At 40.0% G+C, this 25,094-nt stretch overlaps 1 long non-coding RNA gene across 1 annotated transcript in view; it reads left to right on the top strand.

Annotated features, from left to right (window-relative positions):
* LOC128656368 (uncharacterized) overlaps positions 1-23,848 on the top strand; it is an 87,665-nt gene extending 63,817 nt beyond the window's left edge. Inside the window, exons 2-3 of the long non-coding RNA XR_008401996.1 lie at positions 22,479-22,513; positions 23,523-23,848. This is a non-coding gene — a long non-coding RNA (uncharacterized LOC128656368). The remainder of the gene's footprint in view (positions 1-22,478; positions 22,514-23,522) is intronic.
* The last annotated feature ends 1,246 nt before the right edge of the window (positions 23,849-25,094 follow it).

Raw genomic sequence — 25,094 nt, 5'->3', positions numbered from 1 at the left:
ACTTGCCTAATAGAAAATGAAAAAAAATTACACTAGAAAAATAATTATATTTTTGGGTTAGTTAAATTTAAACTAATGTTGTTAGGGAGATATCAGTGGTGGCAGTAGTCACAGCATATGCTGTGAGCCTTAAACACACAGCTGAAAGCCATGCAAATGCTAATAAAAAAAAAACGAAAAAAAAAAAAAACGGCACGAAATATAGCCCTAAAAAGGGCTTTTTGGGGTGCTGTGCTTGCAGCAGAGATGAGTGGAGTCCTTCTGGACTGTAAATACACTAGCCTAGCTATGTTTTTCCTATTAATGTCAGGAGCAAAAACACAACACGTCCTCTCATTAAAAAAGCAAGGTTGTTATGAGTCTAAAATGGCGGATTCCGAGTAGCTGGGAGTGTCTGTGAGGGAGTGTCTGATGTTGATTGGTTGATCTAATGTGTCAGGCGGCTGTGACATAAAGGGTCAAAGTTTCCACAATGATGACACATAGGGGCGGATCGAACATCGCCATGTGTTCGCCCACAAACTGCGAACAGCGAACAAGCTATGTTCGCTGTGAACCGTTCGTGGGCGAACAGTTCGGGACATCACTAGTTATGATGTCTGGTAAGTTATGAGTAAATAAAGGCTTGTATACAAGTAATAATACTTATTTGCTCTTAACGAGTGTTCAATTTAATAGATTGTTTTAAAAACAAAAACAAACTCCCATATATGGTAGTGGTAGATAAAGACTGTGATTCTAATTGAATCATTACATCTTAATAATTATTTAATAAGATATCTGTTGAAGAATCTGTTGATAACTATACATGGTAAATAAATATATATATATATATATATATATATACTATATACTATATTTGGTTAGAAACTTTATATCCACCATATATGGCAGTGAACAGTTGTTAAGATGTAATGATTCAATCATTGAATTCACCATTATTACCCAATATATGGTTCTAAAACTATTGCTTCCAAATGATGTTTAAAGAGACAGTAAACCTACAAACTAATGTTATATAATTCTGCAAATAGTGCAGAATTATATAACATAATCTTTGCGGCAAGCGTATAAATCTAACGATTGCAAATATTATTTTCCAAAATGCAATTTTCCTGACCGCCTCTCCTGGCTCTACTGAGCGGGTCTTAATTTGCATAAGCACATAGCGGTCACGCTGTCTAGTCACAGCCGGCCCTATTGTGCCATTAAACTGAATGTAGCTTTCTCCTGCTCTGGTTTTGGTTTGCGAAGGTTTATACTGTATCATCGTTAAACACCACCACCCATTAAAGTTATATAAGTCTTTCCTTGTAAATTAATATTATTATTGTTATTCTCCTTGTTATGTGCAATACATGTAATTGTAATTGTTTCTGGGATAAGCATAATGCAAATACTACCGTCAGGAAATCAGGAATCAGACAGAGACTTGAATTGCTACATTAATCACACCTTTATAAAAAAAATAACAAAAATAATAATAGAGCCCAAAAGCCAAATGACAAGCCAGGAGTCAAAGTCAGTGCTGGTAGTCAGGCGAGCCAGATCAGGAGCCAAAGCAAATAGTCAGACAAGCCAGGGTCAGGAACACAAAGATCAGCAGAGTCAGGAACAAGCCAGGGATTAGGAAGCAGAAGGGACATCAAATAAGCCAGGTCAAACACAGAATCAGGAACTCACAGAGAAGTCAGAGACAACGCAAGGGCAAAGGTAGACTGAACTGAGGCACCTTAAATAGTAAGTGATGACATAATTCTGGGACTGCAACCTGTGTCTCACTGCTGATGTTTTCCAGTTTGGCCATAAGAGGGAGCCTGGGTGTAGTTAGCAGCGTTACACACTCTGTAGCAGGTGAAGAGAGAGACAGATGAGTCATAATGGCAGCTAAGATAAAAAGCAGCAAATAAACAAATTAAATCAGCCTGAAAACCTGACAACTACAAACTAAAAACACTTGTGTAGACTTGTTAGGCTTATGTTTCTTATCTGCCGTCAAATTCTATTTATATATTTGTATGAAAATGTAACTTTTATGGTTCAGATAGAGCAGTGTTCCTCACCCGCGGTCCACAAGTACCCCCAACAGGTTTTCATTATAGCTGTACTCTACAACACAGGTGAAATAATCAGCTTATCAGTAGCCATGGTTACTAATTTGCTCTCACCCATCAGCTGATTATTTCACCTGTGCTTTAGTTCAGCTATTTAGGAAAATCTGGCCTGTTATGGGTACTTGAGGACCACCGATGAGATACACTGAGATAGAGGATAGAATTTCAAGAGACTTTTCAATTTACTTCTGTTTTATTTTAAAAGGACACGAAACCCAACATTTCTTTTATGATTCAGATAGAGCAGGGTTCCTCAAACCACGGGTCGGGACCCATAATTGGGTCGCAACATCATATTTACTGGGTCCCGGCTTGTTTGTGTGTTTTATGAGAGAGTATGTGTGTGGTGTGTGTGTTGTAGGAGAGTATGTGTGTGGTGTGTGTGTGTTGTATGAGAGAGTATGTGTGTGGTGTGTGTGTTGTATGAGAGTATGTGTGTGGTGTGTGTGTTGCATGAAAGTATGTGTGGTGTTTCTATTGCATGATAGTATGTGTTGTATGAGAGTGTGAGTGGGGTGTGTGTTGTATGAGAGTGTGTGTGGTGTGTCTGTTACATGAGAGTGTATGTGGTGTGTCACATGAGAGTGTGTGTGGTGTGTCTGTTACATGAGAGTGTGTGTGGTGTGTCTGTTGCATGCGAGTGTGTGTGGTGTTTCTGTTGCATGAGAGTGTGTGTTGTATGAGAGTGTGAGTGGGGTGTGTGTTGTATGAGAGTGAGTGTGGCAGGAACGGACTGATCAGCCAGGCAAATAGGACCTGGACTGAAGGCCCAGCATGTAAGGGGGCCCACAAATGGATTCTCCATGGCTTCTGGTGTGCTGCTTAAGCTGGGGGTGACTAACTGCTTAGTTACTGATAGGGCAGCTATTGTGGGTTTAGTGGGGGCCCTGGCCCCAGAGTGGAAGCCTTCTGCCTGATGGGGTTTTGGTGCCCGAGGGACCTAGAGGTTGAGGGATCCTGTTGGGGGTCTGTCACTGTGAGAGCAGTGTGGGGTCTTGCCCGGGAGGTTGGGGACCCTGTCTCTGGCCCTTGATATTGGGGGTCTGGGCCATGGAGCATTGGGAGCTTGGTGGGGGCAGGGCAGGGAGGATATGTTTATAAATTTGAATAAATTTGGGTCAGTGTGAGACAGTGGGGGCCCTTCCCTAATTTTTGCCGGGGCCCTGATTTCTCTCAGTCCACCTCTGGTGTGTCTGTTGTATGAGAGTTTGTGTGTGTGTGTTTGCTGTATGAGCATGTGTGTTATGATGTTTTACAACACTTTGAAGTTTGACTACAATCAGGAATAAAGTATGCAAACGTTTAGTCACTTTGCAAATATTGCAGCTATCTTGTTGTATATTACTTACTTTCAAACCAAGTATAAAAATAGGGTCGTGAAAATATGTGGTAGCATGACACTGGGTCTTGGGAAACAAAGTTTGAAGAACCCTGAGATAGAGCATGCCATTTTGTATCTGCTGCACCTCTCTGTAAGTCCCTTCATTGGCTCCCCATTCACAGCAGAATTAAATTCAAAATTCTCACCCTTACATACAAAGCTCTCACCAACGCCGCTCCCCACTACCTATCCTCTCTAATAAATAAGTATACTCCAGCCCGCCCACTAAGAACCAACACGCTCACCACGTGTCCATTCACATACCTGCCGAGCATTAACTCTTAGGGATGTTACAAGTCCAAAAAGGGCTCTCCACTAGCATTCTCTTGGTGTCATTTGTTGAAATGGTAGTCTCAGGAGCAGCAATGCACTACTGGGAGCTAGCTGATGAATGGTGGTTACACACGTGTGACTTGTCATTGGCTCACCAGATGTGTTCAGCTAAGTCTAAACTCGTTCACGACAGTGCATACAATATTGAACTTGTAATCTGGCATTTGTGACCACGAGTTCAAAATTGTTTGCACTGTCATGAATGAGTTTGGAATTAGCGTGTATGGATGCTCGTCCCTGTGAAAAGCTGTTCACCTATGTGCATTCTTGTTTAAAGTTCTCTTAGAAAGATACAAAGCAAAAAGGCAGCAGGGTCATGAATTACAGTTTAAAAGAAGTGAAAATCCTGTTAAAAAAAAAAAAAGGCATTTTAAGTGTTTTACATAGAAACTTGCAGTCACCAGGAAACGACAACACTAGAAATAAATCTTGTTTCAAACCATCCTTGTGAAAGTTATATAATGACCATATAGCAGTAGAAAAACAGTGCACAGTCTGTCCACCCTAGCAACCTAAAAGATGCATTTAGATGGGTCAGCTGTGGTGTAGATGGAAACTAATTGCAATTGTTAACTATCGGCTAGATTTAGAGTTTTGTCGGTAAAGACCCGCGTAGCTAACGCAGCTTTTTTTCCCAACGCACCCTTAAGACAACGCTGGTATTGAGAGTTGTCTGAGGGGCTGCGTTAGGCTCCAAAAAGGGTGCGTTGAGCCGAATTTACCGCCACTTAATACCAGCGTTGCTTACGGTAGCGGTAAGCTGGCAAAACGTGCTCGTGCACGATATCCCGATAGGAAACAATGGGGCAGTTTGGGATGAAAAAAAACCTAACACCTGCAAAAAAGTAGCATTAAGCTCCCAACGCAGCCCCATTGTTTCCTATGGGGAAACAGTTTCTAAGTCTGCACCTAACACCCTAACATGAACCCTGAGTCTAAACACCCCTAACCTTACACTTATTAACCCCTAATCTGCCGACCCCGCTATCGCTGAAACCTGCATTATATTATTAACCCCTAATCTGCCGCTCCGGACACCACTGCAACCTACATTATCCCTATGAACCCCTAATCTGCTGCCCCTAACATCGCCGACACCTATATTATATTTATTAACCCCTAATCTGCCCCCCCAAAGTCGCCACTACCTTACCTACACTTATTAACCCCTAATCTGCCGACTGGACCTCGCTGCCACTATAATAAATGTATTAACCCCTAAACCGCCGCACTCCCGCCTCGCAAACCCTATAATAAATAGTATTAACCCATAATCTGCCCCCCCCACGTCGCCGCCACCTAACTTCAAGTATTAACCCCTAATCTGCCGACCGGACCTCGCCGCTACTCTAATAAATGTATTAACCCCTAAAGCTAAGTCTAACCCTAACCCTAACACCCCCCTAAGTTAAATATAATTTGAATATAACAAAATAAATTAAATCTTATTAACTAAAGTATTCCTATTTAAAACTAAATACTTACCTGTAAAATAAACCCTAATATAGCTACAATATAACGAATAATTATATTGTAGCTATTTTAGGATTTATTTTAACAGGCAACTTTGTATTTATTTTAACTAGGTACAATAGCTATTAAATAGTTATTAACTATTTAATAGCTACCTACTTAAAATAATTACACAATTACCTGTAAAATAAATCCTAACCTAAGTTACAATTAAACCTAACACTACACTATCAATAAATTAATTAAATAAATTACTTAAAATTACATACAATTAAATAAACTTAACTAAATACAAAAATTAAAAAAGATTACAAGAATATTAGGCTAATTACACCTACTCTAAGCCCCCTAATAAAATAAAAAAGCCCCCCAAAATAATAAAGGTCCCTACCCTATTCTAAATTAAAAAGTAACCAGCTCTTTTACCAGCCCTTAAAAGGGCTTTTTGTGGGGCATGCCCAAAGTAATCAGCTCTTTTGCCTGTAAAAAAAAAATACAACCCCCCCAACATTAAAACCCACATACCCCTACTCTAAACCCAAACCCCCCTTAAATAAACCTAACACTACCCCCCTGAAGATCTCCCTACCTTGAGTCGTCTTCACCCAGCCGGGCCGAAGTCTTCATCCGATGGGGCAGAAGAGGACATCCAGACCGGCAGAAGTCTTCATCCTATCCGGGCAGAAGAGGACATCCGGACCGGCAGACATCATCATCCAAGCGGCATCTTCTATCTTCATCCATCCGAGCAGAGCCATCTTCTTCCAGCCGATGCGGATCCATCCTCTTCAACCGACGCCTACTCGCCGAATGAAGGTTCCTTTAAATGACGTCATCCAAGATGGCATCCCTCGAATTCCGATTGGGCTGATAGGATTCTATCAGCCAATCGGAATTAAGGTAGGAAAATCTGATTGGCTGATTGAATCAGCCAATCAGATTCAAGTTCAATCTGATTGGCTGATCCAATCAGCCAATCAGATTGAGCTCGCATTCTATTGGCTGTTTTGATCATATTTTTCCTACCTTAATTCCGATTGGCTGATAGAATCCTATCAGCCAATCGGAATTCGTGGGATGCCATCTTGGATGACGTCATTTAAAGGAACCCTTCATTCGGCGAGTAGGTGTCGGTGAAGAGGATGGATCCGCGTCGGCTGGAAGGAGATGGCTCCGCTCCGGATGGATGAAGATAGAAGATGCCGCTTGGATGAAGATGTCTGCCGGTCCGGATGTCCTCTTCTGCCTGGGATAGGATGAAGACTTCTGCCGGTCTGAATGTCCTCTTCTTGCCCCATCGGATGAAGACTTCGGCCAGCTGGGTGAAGACGACTCAAGGTAGCGAGATCTTCAGGGGGGTAGTTGTTAGGTTTATTTAAAGGGGGTTTGGGTTAGAGTAGGGGTATGTGGGTGGTGGGTTTTAATGTTGAGGGGGGGTTTGTATTTTTTTTTACCGGCAAATGAGCTGATTACTTTGGGGCATGCCCAGCAAAAAGCCCTTTTAAGGGCTCGAAAAAGAGCTAGTTACTTTTTAATTTAGAATAGGGTAGGGACCTTTATTATTTTGGGGGCCTTTTTTATTTTTTTAGGGGGCTTAGAGTAGGTGTAATTAGCCTAATATTCTTGTAACTCTTTTTTTATTTTTTGTAATTTAGTGTTTTTTTTTTTTTGTAATTTAGTTTAGTTTATTTAATTGTAGGTAATTTATTTAATTAATTTATTGATAGTGTAGTGTTAGGTTTAATTGTAACTTAGGTTAGGATTTATTTTACAGGTAATTTTGTAATTATTTTAACTAGGTAGCTATTGAATAGTTAATAACTATTTAATAGCTATTGTACCTAGTTAAAATAAATACAAAGTTGCCTGTAAAATAAAAATAAATCCTAAAATAGCTACAATATAATTATTCGTTATATTGTAGCTATATTAGGGTTTATTTTACAGGTAAGTAGTTTTAAATAGGAATACTTTAGTTAATAAGATTTAATTTATTTCGTTAGATTAAAATTATATTTAACTTAGGGGGGTGTTAGGGTTAGACTTAGCTTTAGGGGTTAATACATTTATTAGAGTAGCGGCGAGGTCTGGTCGGCAGATTAGGGGTTAATACTTAAAGTTAGGTGGTAGCGACGTGGGGGGGGGCAGATTAGGGGTTAATACTATTTATTATAGGGTTTGTGAGGCGGGAGTGCGGCGGTTTAGGGGTTAATAACTTTATTAGAGTAGCGGCGAGGTCCGGTCGGCAGATTAGGGGTTAATAAGTGTAGTTAAGTGCGGCGACGTTGGGGGGCCAGATTAGGGGTTAATAATATTATGTAGGTGTCGGCGATGTTAGGGGCAGCAGATTAGGGGTTCATAGGGATCAATGTAGGTGGCGGCGGTGTGCGGTCGGCCAGATTAGGCGTTAAAAATATTTATTATAGTGTCGGCGATGTGGGGGGACCTCGGTTTAGGGGGTACATAGGTAGTTTATGGGTGTTAGTGTACTTTGAGCACTGTAGTTAAGAGCTTTAGAAACCGGCGTTAGCCCATAAAGCTCTTAACTACTGACTTATTTTTGCGGCTGGAGTCTTGTTGGTAGAGGGTCTACCGCTCACTTCTGCCAAGACTCTAATTACCAGCGTTAGGAAGATCCCATTGAAAAGATAGGATACACAATTGGCGTAAGGGGATCTGCGGTATGGAAAAGTCACAGCTTGAAAGTGAGTGTTAGACCCTTACCTGCCTGACTCTAAATACCAGCGGGCGGCCAAAAGCAGCGTTAGGACCCCTTAACGCTGCTTTTGACGGCTAACGCAGAACTCTAAATCTAGGCATATGAAAGCTGCAATTAAGCAATCTCCTGTAATAACACAATTTTAATAACACCTGTACAGTTAGTGCCATGAAATATTAAATTTCACCATTACGCAATTTGTAGATATTGGTGTCTTGAAGTGCCAATAGACATATGCACATCCTGCCAAGATACTTATGGCATTCATATGAATACTGAGTGTTAAGGGTGTCTTGTGATGACAATAGGTGAATGTGACACGTGCAATTGAGTATTTTCCTTGCAGAGTAAAAAAAGGGGCTACATGAATAAGGCATTCTTGTGACCCATAAGAAGTGTAAATGGGCCATTGTATGTGTCTGTTTTGGGAGACCTCACAGTTTCTATTTTCGGAATCAGGTATTTTACACACGAAAAGTCATTTTTAGGATTTTTTCTGTTTTTAACAAACTATTCAATATAGCATTGTGATCACTAGAGAAACTCGGCTGCCATTTTGGCAGGTACGCAAAAAACGATTCCAGCAGGCAATAGCCAATAGATTGTGATCGGCCCCTAAGTATATGCCACCAAGGGGCCAATTTTCTCAATGTCTGTCCAACATGATACGGTTGTAGCGTATCATGTCCAACAGACATTGCTGAATGCCGACAGCATACACTGACGGCATTTAACATTGCACAAGCAGTTCACCAGAACTGCTTGTGCAATACCCGCCCCATGCAGATTCGCTAGCTAGGTGTCAATAAACCCCAATCATATAGGATCGGGCGGATTGCAGACTGCAGCCTCAGAGGTAGTGGACCAGTTATGGAGCAGCGGTCTTAAGACCGCTGCTTCATAACTGCTGTTTCTGGCGAGCCTGAAGGCTCGCGCTGAAACAGGGGCATTAAGCTCCATTCAGAGCTTGATAATTCGACCCCCAAGTCTGATTACTTTGGGGGCACTAATATTTCTTTGTTTTGCAATATGGTCAAAACTGGAAAAAAATAAACAGTACTAAATTATCAAAACTGAAACAGTAAGCAAAAAAATTCTTTAAGTTACAAATGAGTAGCCAACAATAAACTCATGATCAAAATGAATCAACAATTCAAGTATGTTATGTAGAGACAAAATAAGAAGGCCTATTTATCAAAGGTCTGTTGGACCTGATCCGACAGTGCGGATCAGGTCCGACAGACCTTGCAGAATGCGGAGAGCAATACACTCTCCGTATTCAGCATTGCACCAGCAGCTCTTGAAAGCTGCTGGTCTGCAACTCTGCCCGCTGCAGATTCGCAGCCAATCAGCCGGGGGATGTCAATCAACCTGATCGTACTCGATCGGGTTGAATTGTGGCGATCTCTGTTCACCTGCTCAAAGCAGGCGGACAGGGTTATGGAGCAGAGTTATGGAGCAGCATAACTGCTGTTTTTTTTTTGCGAGCCTGCAGGCTCGCCAGAAACACAGACCCTCAAGCTCCATTCGGAGATTGATAAATGGACCTCCATATGTCAAAATACTAGTGTTTATGTATTAATTTAACTGAAGATGAATATTTGCTTAAATATTTGGTAATATGTGCATTGCTAAGACACATTTTTCTTTCAGTGCTAGTAACGTTTGAAAATATGCATTACTGTTATTATGTGCCTTTTACATTTTATTTTTAAACTAGCCAATTGAAGTCCAGATTACAATTGGAGTTTCATTTAAAGCTCCCGCTCGAGTGTTAACTGTGCTAGAAGTAAGCTTTTTGTGCGTGTGTAATGCATTTACCTGTACTAATGCTGCCAAGGGTGCTCCTGCTGGTCCTCCATTGGTGTCCGGACTGCAAAGCCATCTGTCCCTCCATGTGCTGCTGTTGGAATCCTCCATATTGGTGCAACCTTATTTCTCTTCCCTACACACTTCAGCAGTGATGAGTACCTAGGCTACTGCAGAGGTTGCACAAGCACTCCACCTAGTGGCAGCAATGCAGTCTTGAACAAACAGTATTGCACAGGAGATGTTAAAGATTTAAAGCCAACACTACACCCCTTACCAACAGTCACTCATTTAGCAACCCTATAAAGCACTGCTGTTTGGAGAACTGAGTGCTCAGTTATTAAAGCGCTATCCTCGAGTACCTGGGGCGCGATGCGATATACGGCATAGTTTTCGGCGCAAGTGAGGGAACCCGCGCCGCCCGCAGTTTCACCTTGCACATCGGGGTATTACATATACCCCTCCGGCAGTTGCTAAAGTGCCGTAAGTCGGACAAACTAGCGATGTCCAGAAATAAAGCGTAAGAAACAAATTTCTGGAGTCGCCAGTGACTTACGGCACTTTAGAAACTGCCGTCGCCTACAAAAACTAACTAAAGTATTAAATCTCCCGTAACTGTCTAACACGCCTCCCAAAATAATCCTGACACGTATACCCCCTATATCCGCAATCCCCCCGTCTCACTTCTAATAATAAATGTATTAACCCCCTAAACCGCCGCTCTCGGACCCCGCTGCCACCTACATTATATGTATTAACCCCTAAACCGTCGCTCCTGTACCCCGCCGCCACCTACATTATATGTATTAACCCCTAAACTGCCGCTCCCGGACCCTGCCGCCACCTACATTAAATATATTAACCCCTAATCTGACCCCCCTACACCGCCATCACCTACATTAAATATATTAACCCCTAATCTGACCCCCCTACACCGCCGCCACCTACATTAAATATATTAACCCCTAAACCTGTCTAGCCCTAACACCCCCATAACTTAATTATTCTTTAAATAAATCTAAATAATATTAATATCATTAACTAAATAATTCCTATTTAAAACTAAATACTTACCTATAAAATAAACCCTAAGATAGCTACAATATAATTATTAATAATTACATTGTAGCTATTTTAGGATTTATATTTATTTTACAGGTAACTTTGTATTTATTTTAACTAGGTACAATAGCTATTAAATAGTTAATAACTATTTAATAGCTACCTAGTTAAAATAATTATAAAATTACCTGTAAAATAAATCCTAACCTAAGTTACCAAATACACCTAACACTACACTATCAAAAAATTAATTCAATAAATAACTACAATTATCTAATATAAAAATACAATTAAATAAACTAAACTATATTACAAAAAAAACAAAAAAAAATAAAAAAATATTACAAGAAGTTTAATCTAATTACACCTAATTTAAGCCCCCTAATAAAATAAAAAAGCCCCCCCCAAAATAATAAAATTTCCCTACGCTAAACTAAATTACTTAAAAGGGCCTTTTGCGGGGCATTGCCCCAAAGTAACCAGCTCTTTTACCAGCCCTTAAAAGGGCTTTCTGTGGGGCATTGCCCCAAAGTAATCAGCTCTTTTACCTGTAAAAAAAAAGCAATACAATACCCCCCCAACATTACAACCCACCACCCACACACCCCTACTCTAAAACCCACCCAATCCCCCCTTAAATAAACCTAACACTACCCCATTGAAGATCACCCTACCTTGAGCCATCTTCACCCAACCGGGCCGGACTCTTCATCCGATGCGGGCACAAGTTGTCCTCCAGCCGGGCAGAAGTCTTCATCCGATCGGGGCAGAAGAGGTCCTCCACCCGGCAGAAGTCTTCATCCGATCGGGGCAGAAGAGGTCCTCCATCCAGCAGAAGTCTTCATCCAAGCGGGGCAGAAGAGGTCCTCCATCCGGCAGAAGTCTTCATCCATCCGCGGCTCCATCTTCAAGACCTCCCACGCGGAACATCCTCCTCGGCCGACGGACTAACGACCAATGAAGGTTCCTTTAAATGACATCATCCAAGATGGCGTCCCTCGAATTCTGATTGGCTGATAGGATTCTATCAGCCAATCGGAATTAAGGTAGGAAAAATCCGATTGGTTGATTTAATCAGCCCAATCGGATTGAAGTTCAATCCGATTGGCTGATTGGATCAGCCAATAGAATGCGAGGTCAATTCTATTGGCTGATCCAATCAGCCAATCGGATTGAACTTCAATCGATTGGCTGATTAAATAAACCAATCGGATTTTTCCTACCTTAATTACGATTGGCTGATAGAATCCTATCAGCCAATCGGAATTCGAGGGACGCCATCTTGGATGACGTCATTTAAAGGAACCTTCATTTGTCGTTAGCCCGTCGGCCGAGGAGGATGTTCCGAGTCGGAGGTCTTGAAGATGGAGCCGTGGATGGATGAAGACTTCTGCCGGATGGAGGACCTCTTCTGCCCCGCTTGGATGAAGACTTCTGCCGGATGGAGGACCCCTTCTGCCCCGATCGGATGAAGACTTCTGCCCGGCTGGAGGACCACTTGTGCCCGCATCGGATGAAGAGTTCAGCCCGGTTGGGTGAAGACGGCTCAAGGTAGGGTGATCTTCAATGGGGTAGTGTTAGGTTTATTTAAGGGGGGATTGGGTGGGTTTTAGAGTAGGGGTGTGTGGGTGGTGGGTTGTAATGTTGGGGGGTGATCTTCAATGGGGTAGTGTTAGGTTTAATTTAGGACTCTGGCATAATTTCTACAATACTGTAGTGCTTAAGTAGCGTTATTTTATTTTATTTTCATTCAGCGATTCCCTACAGCCTGATTACTGCCTACCACTTTTCACTTAGTCATACAGCTGATATCCTCTATTTAGACCACTATATTATATATATATATATATATATATATATATATATATATATATATATACATATAGTTAGCAGGGCTGCCTTTTCAGTTACAGTCCCTACTTATATACGTGGAGATTTAGTTTACAATGGTGGAGGGAAGTCTCGCTATGTGCGGCCGGGGTGGTGTGGCGATTTCTCCTCTTTATTTGTGCTTATCTGGGTTATAAATGCCCCCCTATATTTTAGAGCTTGTAACCTGTAATTCAGATGCTTATGAGGATGCTCTTAATCCTTAATAACATAGCATTTGGAAACACGGTATTATATATGTTCCCTACTCTAAGTGAATAAGATATTTTTAATGCTACCAGCTTGGCCTATGGTAAACAGTTAGTAGCAGTATACCTACAGGTATTGTTGCAAGTGATTGATACTACCCTCCCTTAGTCAAGACGGTTGGGTTTTTCCCCTTTTTATTTGTATTGCATGGGCTTAGCTCGGGTATAGAAACCCCCCTCCTTTTGACAGTTTTATTTTTTCAGTGTGATCCATGTCTTCCGTATGTATTGGACCCTAGGTCCCACTGAGCCACAGTCCTGAGACCTGCAGCTCCTCCATACTATACTATATTGTATTGTAGTATTGTAATATTACAATGATATAATGATGTATTATACCACTACAACTTCCTATTCTAGTTATTTGGCAGGCAAAGCTTCAGTCATATCTCTTTAATATGATATTATACCACCCTGATACATGCATTTTTATGGTTATAAAATGTTATAAAACGAAGGTTTATCATTGAGATCCACAAGACGTCTCCTATGTTTATAACTACCTTCTCTAGCTTTAATATTACCTTATATTTATAAAGGTCCAAGAGAGACCTATGGTGTCATTTAGAAGGTTTCTAGATGTCTGGCATCCTGTTTATATATTGTCTACAGGATGTGCAAAATACTGACTTTATATTTCTTTTCCTTTTATTTCACTGCTTGCACCTTTTATAAAACTGAAGTTTTGTTTCATGTGATGTAAGAATTGATCTTATGATGATGTATGCCTTTAAATAAACCTCAAATAAAAATAAAAAATAAAATAAAAAAATAATTGCGCGTAAGCGATCCCATTTACTTTCAACTCGTAATACGAGCAAAAAACCTGAAGCGCGCAAACACCCGCGACAAAACCCCCAACAGCGCTCCCCCCTTATAATCTAGCCCTGAACGAGCTTCTTTTTTTTTTGTAAAAATCACAGAGTGAAAGATTATATTATTACAGGTTTACAGTAGATTTGCATAAACAGAACTACACAAGTAATTGTCTAAGAATACATTCATGAATGGACTTTTACTTGAATATGCTGCAAATTTGTATCTTGCAGATTGTGTTCAGTCAACAGTGTGATTTTTAAATGTTAAACAATAAATACATGCTAGATATAGTTATGTATTTAAAGCAAAGATTAGCCTGATATAAATAAGTAGGTGTATTTTTTTTTTAATTATATTAGTTTTGAAATATTGATTGAAGAAAGAAGGATAGAATTTTAGATTCTCTAAAGTAATGGACGCCACCATGTTGAAACCTTTCACTTACCTAATCTCTTCGGCTAAAGGTTAATTATGTACAGGGGCCAATTTATCATATGTCTGTCCAATACGCTGTTGGCATTTAACATTGCACAAAGAGGTTCGGGTGAACTGCTTGTGCAATGCTGCCCCCTGCAGATTTGCAACCAATCGGTCGCTAGCAGGAGGTGTCAATCAACCCGATCATATCTATTATCAATTGTTCTTCGTTCTCTTGCTATCTTTATTTAAAAAAGAAGGCATCTAAGCTATTTTTTTGGTTCAGAATGATGGACAGCACTTTTTTATTAGTGGGTGAATTTATCCACCAATCAGCAAGAACAACCCAGGCTGTTCACCAAAAATGGGCCGGCATTTCAAATAAAGATACCAAGAGAATGAAGAAAATGTTATAATAGGAGTAAATTAGAAAGTTGCTTAAAATTGCATGCTCTATCTGAACCACGAAAGAAAAATATTTGGGTTCAGTTTAAAGGTATTTCAACGGATAACATCAGAAGAGGAAAGTACACAGTTAACAAACATTTTTAGAAAAATAATATTCTAAGGGCCCAATGGTCAAAAGTTCTCCAGCTTGGAGAGTAATTATAGTGCAGACTCACTGACGTTTCTAAGAAAAAAGACAAAGAGATGAGAGATGACTTCCATAAAAAGTAATGAAATTTTGTAGCATAGAGAATCTTACTGGGGAAAGTAAAGTTAACAAGGTAGCACCTGACACTGATATAAAGGGCTCCATTTATTAAAGGTCGGGCAGACATCATTCACTACTATCAAATTTTCTTCATTCTCTTGGTATCTTTATTTGAAAAAGCAAGAATGTAAGCTTAGCAGCTGGCCCATTTTTGGTTCAGCACCTGGGTAGTGCTTGCTGATTGGTGTCTAAATGTAGCCACCAATCAGCAAGCGATAACCAGGTGCTGAACCAAAAATGGGCCAGCTCCTAAGCTTACATTCTTGATTTTTTCAAATAAAGATACCAAGAGAATGAAGAAAAATTGATAATAGGAGTAAATTAGAAAGTTGCTTAAAATTGCATTATCTATCTGAATCATGAAAGTTTAATTTTGACTATACTATCCCTTTTAAAGCAAGGTCCAAAAGTACCTTTTTATCTAACTTTACATGCAGATCTGAATAGTAGTGTGTAAATGTGTAATTTTCTCTGCCTCATATTGTCCTAAACCTATGGAACTTTTTTTAGTTGTTGGTGCAGGTTACAGTCTCTTAGTTTTAGGGAACTGGCAGTGGCGTATTTAGGTTTTGTGCTGTCCTAGGCACTCAAAATTCTGCTGCCCCCCCCAGGTTTTAGGTCTTTTTTAGCTGTAAAATTTTTTGGGCAGGGTGTAACATTTTTTTTTATGTCTTTTTAAGTAGTAGGGCTTGCATTCACTCAGGTGGGTTGATTGAAACCTAAATGCATATGCAGGGTGACTTTTATGTAGTGAAGTGATTTAATATTGGCGGTAACACACACTGAAGAGGGATTTCATACCAATATTGCCAGTAACATGAACAAAGCTGACATCATCATGTAACACACAGATCAAGGATTAAACACCCATATTGCCATTGCTACAAACACACAGCGTATATATTTAACCCCTTTTATTGCCAAAAACACATAGTAGTTGATTTTACCCTATTATTTCCATGCCAGTTGACCTCACAAAAAAGTGATTAAACTCCCATAGGCAGCGGCTCCCTCTATCACTAACTAAGTGACAGTCACCCACCCGTAACCAAGACACTGACTTGACTAGTGATCCCTAAGTACAGAGCAGACAGTAGTAGTACTGAGTTTGACGAGTAACTCTGTGGCAGAGACCCTATCTGAGTTTGTTGTCATCCTGCTCCAGTTGTCACATGGCTCCATTGCTCCAGGGCATGCAAACAGATAGTGGAAGCTGGCTGGTCGAAAACGTCACGTGACCTCGGCAAAAAGCCGGTCACGTGAATGCTAGGTGGTAAGCTACCCATTAAAAAAATTTTTTTCTTTTAAAGAAGCCAGATATTCAAGTGCAGTGGACAAGTGCTGTCCCCCCAAAATTTGTCGCCTAGGCACCGGCCTTGTTGGCCTATCCATTAATACACCCTTGGGAACTGGAAATTGTAGTTTAGTAAAATTGGTATGCATATCCATAATCCCAAACCCTGGGTGTGCTTTGTAAAGTTCAAAGTAGGATGAATAGTAAATAAAAGTAAATAAAAAGTGTTGTTTTCTAATAAACCTACTTTGGGCTATATTACAAGTGAAGCACTATTTTGCACTTCCGCAGAGGCTTTTTGCAAGAACCCAACAGAAGCAAAAAATGGAACTTCGAATATCACAAAACTGCAAAAAAAAACAACCCATACTCGCGTGCTAACCTGATCGCATTTATTCAAGTGCGCTAAACTTGACATGAAATTTGAATATTTTACATTCCAATGTTCTTCACATAGAAGAATATGTTTTATTTATTCTTAAATAAATATTAATATATACATTTATATAAATATATATATATATATAAATGTTTTTTTGGTACAATATATATATATATATATATATATATATATACTAGTCCTAAAGCCCATTCACATGGGCCATTTTTTGCAGTACAGCGGTCCCACCCCTTGCTCTCTCTCTCTCTCCCCCCCTCTCTTTTGCTTTCTCTCTCCCCCTCTCTTTTGCTTTCTCTCTCCCCCTCTCTTTTGCTCTCTCTCCCCTCTCTCTTTTGCTCTCTCTCTCCCTCTCTTTTGCTCTCTATCCCCCCTCTATTTTGCTCTCTCTCTCCCCCTCTCTTTTGCTCTCTCTCCCCTCTCTTTTGCACCCCCTCTCTGCCCCCTTTCTTTTGCTCTCTCTCCCCTCTATTTTGCTCCCTCTCCCCCCCTCTCCTTTGATTTCTTTCCCCCTCTCTTTTGCTTGCTCTCTCTCCCCCTCTCTTTTGCTCTCTCTCCATCTCTCTTTTGTGCTCTCTCTCCCCCCTCTCTTTTGCGCTCTCTCTCTCCCCCCTCTCTTTTGCGCTCTCTCTCCACCACTCTCTTTTGCGCTCTCTCACCCCCTCTCTTTTGTGCTCTCTCTCCCCCCTCTCTTTTGCACTCTCTCCTCCTCTCTTTTGTGCTCTCTCTCCCCCCCTTTCTTTTGTGCTCTCTCTCCCTCCCCCTCGGTTTTACGCTCTCTCTCCCCCTTCTCTTTTGCTCTCTCTCTCCCCTCTCTTTTGCTCTCTCTCTTCCCCCTCTCTTTTGCTCTCTCTCTCTCTCTCTCTCTCTCTCTCTCCCCTCCCTCTCTCCCCCCTCTCTTTATCCCCCCTCTCTTTTGCTCTCTCTCTCCCCCATCTCTTTTGCTCTCTCTCTCCCCCCTCTCACCCTCTCTCTCTCTCTCTCTCCCCTTCTCTTTTGCTCTCTCTCCATCTCTCTTTTGTGCTCTCTCCCCCTCTCTTTTGTGCTCTCTCTCCCCCCTCTCTTTTGCGCTCACTCTCTCCCCCCTCTCTTTTGTGCTCTCTCTCCACCAATCTCTTTTGCGCTCTCTCCCCCTCTCTTTTGCGCTCTCTCTCCCTCCTCTCTTTTGCACTCTCTCCTCCTCTCTTTTGTGCTCTCTCTCCCCCCCTTTCTTTTGTGCTCTCTCTCCCTCCCCCTCGGTTTTACGCTCTCTCTCCCCCTTCTCTTTTGCTCTCTCTCTCCCCTCTCTTTTGCTCTCTCTCTTCCCCCTCTCTTTTGCTCTCTCTCCCCTCCCTCTCCCCCCCTCTCTTTATCCCCCCTCTCTTTTGCTCTCTCTCTCCCCATCTCTTTTGCTCTCTCTCTACCCCCTCTCTCTCTCCTCCCTCTCTCTCCCCTCTCTTTTGCTCTCCCCCCCCCTTTCATTTGTGCTCTCCCCCCTCTTTTGTTCTCTCTCCCCCTCTCTTTTGCTCTCTCTCTCTCTCTCTCTCTCTCTTTCTTTCTCTCACCCCTCTCTTTTGCTCTCTCTCCCCCTCTCTTTTTATTTCTCCCCTCTCTTTTGCTTTCTCTCTCTCCCCCTCTCTTTTGCTCTCTCTCCCCACTCTCTCTCCCCCCTCTCTCTCTCCCCGCCCCTCTTTTGTTCTCTCTCCCCCCTTTCTTTTGCACTCTTTCGCTCCCCCTCTTTTGAGCTCTCTCTCTCCCCCTCTTTTGCTCTCTCTCTCTCTCTCCCCTCTTTCTTGCTCCCTCTCTCCCCCCTCTTTTGCTTTCTCTCTCTCCCCGCTCTCTTTTTCTTTCTCCCCCTTTCTTTTGCTCTCTCTTTCCCCCCCTCTATTTTTCTCTCTCCCTCTCTATTTTGCTCTCTCTTTTCCCCCTTTCTTTGGCTCTCTCTTCCTTCTATTTTGCTCTTTCCCCTCTCTTTTGCTATCTCACTCCTCTCTTTTGCCATCTCTCCCCTCTCTTTTGCTATCTCTCCTCTCTCTTTTGCTCTCTCTCCCCTCTCTTTTGCTTTTCCCCCTCTCTTTTGCTCTCTCTCCCCCCTCTTTTGCTCTTTCCCATCTCTTTGCTCTATCCACCTCTCTTTCTTTCTCTCTCCCCCCTCTCTATTTTGATCTGTCTCTCTCACACGCGCAACTATGCCCTGCCCCACCCCACGCTACATCTGACCCTGTCCCACACCCGCCCCCGTCACGCCCGGCAACACCCATTCCTAGGCCAGGTATGTTTGTCCTCAGGCTGTCTCTACTGCGCATGACAGCTTCGGACAAACACACTTGGCCTTTTCTATTATAGGATATATATATATATATATATATATATATTACAGAAAAAGGAACTTCCAGTAGATTATATCCAGCACTACCTGTTTCAAGCTAAATTATGGTTAAACTGACACAAAGAAAGAGACTACTTTAAAGACTGCAAAAAGAAAAAAAAAAAACGGCATTATATATTCACCTTATAAATACATGTGACAGAATTTAACATAGAGTCAGGATCATATAGTGATACTGAGCAGGGTACCCCTGTATTAAAGAAAAATAACCATTGAGGTACAGCATTCAGCTTATTGTGCATATACAAAATTATTGCCATCAGTAGCTAACATAAGGTATACATATGAGCAAATGTTCCATATACAAGTATGGTGAAATCCACTTGCAACCAGAAACTATATATAGGTTTAGATATATACAGAAATTTATAGGAATATATATTTATAAATACTTAGAACATATTCCCCTATGTGAAAAACATGGGAAAGTGAAATATTTATAGTACGTACACAGTTAAACATATTATTAAATATGAATATTGCATAAATATGATTTTTCCTGTTTTTAGCTACTTGACTACAAAGGGATTCAATGCACTTATATATATACGTCTATATATGTATACATGTGTTTATATGTGTATATATGACTGTAAATAAATCTATACACATATATACATATTGTATGTACACACATATAAACATATATATATATATATATATACACGCATACAATAGTACGTGCACTACTTTTTTCAAGCACAAAAAGCCGAAAAGTATCCCATATCGCTTGCATGCTACAGTTAGTGCTCCGCCCGTAATCTAGCCCTTTATAGGGTAGCCCATAGCAACTTTGAAACATTTAAAACTAATCACATGCTATAAAGCTCTCAGATGGGGCCAATTTCTGTACTAAGCTTCTCTCTGCTTGGGAAGCCAAAACTGTGTGTTGCAGGCAGGATGAACAGATGTGCCTGGGGTAGACTTTCAGCACGTTCAATATTGCCTGCCCTATATGAACGCAGCCGGTGTGTGTACTCTGCACATCAGCTCCTCCTATAAAGGCATAAGGAAACAAAAGACTGTCTGTAATTGTAATTGCACATTTACCAGGCAAATAGAATGGCCATTGTCCCCTTATCAGGATAAGTAGAATGGCTGGTATCTGGTGTGCATTTGCTCCAACTTGGCTATGCACATAATTGATGTAGAAAAGTCTAGCTGATTAAAAAATTGAAATAAATGAATAATGCTCGGCTTGTTAGATGGCGTTGTAATAACTGAGCAACAAAAGTCTATGTGCTAAGAGTATCTAATTAAAAATCATCAACTAAACAGCACTTACATAAAAGGTATTGTTATAATTAGTTTTATTATTTTTTTACATTTTAACTCATTAATAAATCCCTGTAATAGTAAAATCCAATGAATGTTTGTATATAGAAAGAGCCATTAAACTGCTGGATACAACTGCAGTTGCCTGGATACTACCCGTCTTGGTATTGCTCTTGCTCCTGTGTCTGCAACTCTTTTCAAACCCATTCTCTTATTATAACTTCTTACAGGTGCCAGTTGGTACAGCTCAGCATCTTCATACTGGGCACTGCCATCTTGGAACGAATGGATTCTCTTACACAGAAGTGATGTGCATACACAGATCAGAGGGAATATTGTATTGAACGTATATTGTAATGGGCAGAGCAGCAGTGAAAAGTGATGGAAGCTCTTAAACTGATCAATACTGTAGTTGTAGAGTGAATCCAGCCATAGACAATACATAAATAAATGAGAAAAGCTGTGTTACAATAAAGTTTTATTTATGGAAACTGATATTTGAATTTCATGCAATTTTTATTTTTTAAAATTATTTAAAAATGTAAAAAAAAGCTTACAGGTCAAATGACTGATGTTCTTGTGAACTGGGATTGGTCAACTCCCATCTGATCACATCTATATGCATATCTGTTATATATGGAGTCTAGTTTTCAGTCCAACACCTTGTCATATACCATATTTCTTTAAACTGCTATTAAACAATTTTATTAAAAGGACATAATACCCATCTGCTAAATAACTTGAAAGTGATGCAACATAACTGTAAAAAGCTGACAAGAAAATATCAACTGAACATCTCTATGTAAAAATGGAATACAAGTCCAGAATATCCAGCATCTGGGTTTTAATTAACGGTGTGCCAGCATCAAGGGTCTTGCACAAACCCCAACACAAATAATGAACAGAAGGAAGCAGCACCACCAATTCTTTTTAAGCAGGTTTATTTAGCATTCAGCTTTCAGTAGCCAGACCACAAATGCACTACAACGTTTCGGACAAAGTCCTTAGTCATGTATGGCTATACCTCTAGAAAACATGCCTTAAATTTCTCAACAAACCTCACCCCCCTCCCACCTGGCATACCTAGACCAACCCCTCCTAGTAAATGCAAAATAAGTTAACCATTTACAGAAATGCATCTTCTTATAGCAATCCTACAATGTATAATATTCTAAAGAACACAGGAGTATAAAAATATATACAGCAATCAAATTCAAAACTCAGGTAAATATCAAATGGGATTCAATATATAAAAGAGAAAGCAAAAACAAACAGACAGGCCAAATTCCTTATTCATACCATTTGGGAACATAGTCTCCAGTTTATTAATCAAAAACTGTCCCTCATTTTCAGGATCTTAACCCTATCTCCACCCCTCCTTGGAAGCCTTATTTGTTCCAGAACCTGAAATCTAAGTTGGCTTAGGTTATGTCCAAGTCTCATAAAGTTGAACTCCCTTATTAGCAGCGCACCGAGCCTTACTTAAACACCAACAGTTCTTATGGATACAATAATCTGGCCCCCACACATGTAAATCAGTATCAAACAAAAGGCTGACTTACTGCTGTACTCCCAATCTCTGGTTCAGCTGCAGGCTAGCCTTGAATCCATCCATCTTTGTTTAAGTTTCAGTTTCCTTTCCGACTCCTTCCAGCAACACTTTCTTCCGGCAGCGTCTCCACGCCGAAGGTTATGACCAGCAGACAGAAAATGATGTGCAACAGGTGCATCAGTTTTATTAGTTCTAATGTTGCTTTTGTGCTGGTTAATGCATTCAGGGACACTACGGGTGGTCTCACCAACTTACCTTAGACCCCATGGGTACTTAATATAGTAAACCACAAACTCAGTATTGCAGGTATAGTGACTAAGTAAGTAAGTAAGTAAGTCCTTTACAATGGGATGTGGCTACTGAGAAACTTTTGAGGTAAAATATCTTTCTTTTTTACATAGAGATGTTCAGGTGATATTTTCTAGTCAGCTTTTTACAGCTATACTGCATCACTTTCAAGTGTTTAAACATTTGGGTATTATGGCCCTTTAAGTTGCAGCATGTGTCAATGAAAAACATTTGCTCTATTATTTATTTTTATACAAGAAAAGTTACAAAAATAAAAGGGTACATGTAAACCTTTAATACTTAAATCTTCTTTATTTCTTTCAGATAGTTATTCCACAGACAGGGAACGATCTCCAAAGGTAAAGGCACCAAGAAGATGTATGTACCTACAAACACCGAACATGTGCAAGAGTTTACACTGGGCTAGATTATAAGCTAATGTTAGCATGCGCAATATAAGAATATCATGGGTGCATTAATATGTGTGTGTATTACAAGTTGAAAGTAAATACTTTCGCTCAAGCACAATCAGATTTAACGTGCATCGGGTTATTGCGACTGAAAACCACTCGTAAAGTGTTAGGGTTAAAAGAAAATAAACTGTTACACCCATAATGATGTGTCTTACTGTAAATATTTAACATTCTTCTGCAAATATTAACATACAGGACAATGTTATTTTTTAAGTGTAAAGTTTTTTTTTCTTCTACCCTCTCCATTAAAGTCTATGGGGAGAAAAAGTTAGTGTGGTCGCAATATTTGGAGACCCTGAACTTTTGTTAGGTTTCGCTTGTGTGCAAAAGTTTTACTTTCAACTTGTAATACTCGCGTTTACCCGTGTGAGAAAAAAGATTACTTCTAGCAAAGTTTACGCTCAATCTAGACAACTAAATAGCACACCACTTGTAATCTAGCCCAGTGTATATGTATCTGTGATTGGCTGATGGCTGTCACATGATACCGTTGGGCGGAAAATGGAAGCAATATTTGAAATTTCTCAGTAAAAACAATCTACGGATAATTTGAAATTGAGAGAAATTGCTATTGCATTGTCTTTTTATTGTGCATTTGTGGATTATGAAATTTTGCTGTATTTAATTGTCCTTTAAAGCCTAGTGATTCTATACATCCTGATGAGGAAATAGACACATATAACAATATATAATACTTACATATTCTTTCTCTTTTCCATCATTTTCACATAACCATTCCACAGACAGGGAAAGATCCCCAAAGGCTAAGTCATCAAAAAGACGAGAGTACCTGTAAAAACAACATGATTGTAAAGGCCTAGTGATGCTATGTGAGAAACCTTACAGGAGTTCACGACACTTGATGCATATCTTTTTTTCTTTCTATGTTTTCCAGGTGAAAATAGATGTGAATTGGATCCATCCCTAAGCAGAAAGACACCAAGAAGACATAAGTACCTGAAAAGATCTGGGTTACTGATACCACTTGACATTTCCTTAAACATGACAACCCTCACAAGCACTTATATGTCACGCATAACTATTCATGATATTGAAACTGACAAAGCCTAATTATGTTTTCCATGATCACTATCAGCATCTATTCCTTCAAGGCAAATTGGACACATACTGTACGTGCTTATGCAATTGCTTACCTTTTTCCTCTCATGCAGATATAGCTATTCAAAATGTAACCAACCTGATGACAATACTCTGTCACCACTCAAGGGGGCGCTAATATACACAGAATATATATAGTGCTAGATCACTCCTATAATGTCAACAGATTACAAAATACAACAAAAATATAGTGTATATATAGTGTGATAAAATATACAAAATGATATAACTTATCAGTCCATAGGTGAATCAATCACTGAAAAAAGTGTTGTCCATTTGGACTTGCTTCCAATGGTCTTTTATTCTTGAATTCACGGCAGCTCCTTCCCAAATAGAAGAGGTTAACTGGAATCTGTGATGGTATAAAACAAACACACAGAAGGGCGCCTCTTAGTGTAATAAAGTACAGATGGTGTACAAATATGTGATAACAGATGTTCAGGTAATCACAAGTTTGGCAGCACTCACTCGTGCTTAGTAGTGCATACTGGAAGCTGGAAGCTGAGCTGGGACACTGTGAGATTCCAGTATGCACTACTAAACACAAGTGAGTGCTGCCACACTTGTGAGTACCTGAACATCTGTTATCACATATTTGTACACCATCTGTACTTTATTACACTAGGAGGCGCCCTTCTGTGTGTTTGTTTTATACCATCACAGATTCCAGCCATTCAAAATGGCCAACAAATCAGAATCAGACAAGATGTACCCCAAAGTCCACAGCAGTCAACTTGTCATCTCAGGAAATTCTGATGATTTACCACTTGCAGACAGCCAGAAACATTAATAAAAATATATAATGTATGTGTGTATAACAGTCCGACTTTTTTTGACAAAATGATGAAGAAATGTAATCTTCTACTATGATGCAATATGCACATGTCCAATGAAACCCTCCTACTAAAGACCTTCCTACAAGTGCACAGTCAATGAAACAACATTTATGTTCTCTGGCTGCTAACACCACCACAATGGGGAGTACTTTACAAAATTATAGTAGAGATCCCACTATTGATCAAACAAATGCAGATGTTAAATTGGAGGTTAAGATTAATGATAATATTTATGAAAAACATTCTTAGACAACAAAATACAGAGTCAAATATTTAAAGTTCTATTACACAAGACATATTTTTAAAATAAAACATCTTTGGTGCATTTGCCATAAAGTGCATTGTTTTGCAAAATAGTTATGAAAGGCATTAGACATAGTTGAATGACATGATAAAGGGGAAACATAAATCATGAAAGTATATTGCAAATTTGCTTTACTATGTATAATTAAACATGTAATCAATGTTTTAAAGTTCCCTTTAAATAATACTTGATACTTTTTTTTTAGTTT

Source organism: Bombina bombina, chromosome 4 (assembly GCF_027579735.1).
Source record: "Bombina bombina isolate aBomBom1 chromosome 4, aBomBom1.pri, whole genome shotgun sequence".
Taxonomy (NCBI): Eukaryota; Metazoa; Chordata; class Amphibia; order Anura; family Bombinatoridae; genus Bombina; species Bombina bombina.
The sequence above is the reverse complement of the archived record's forward strand: the minus strand, read 5'-3'. Positions and strand labels throughout refer to the sequence as shown.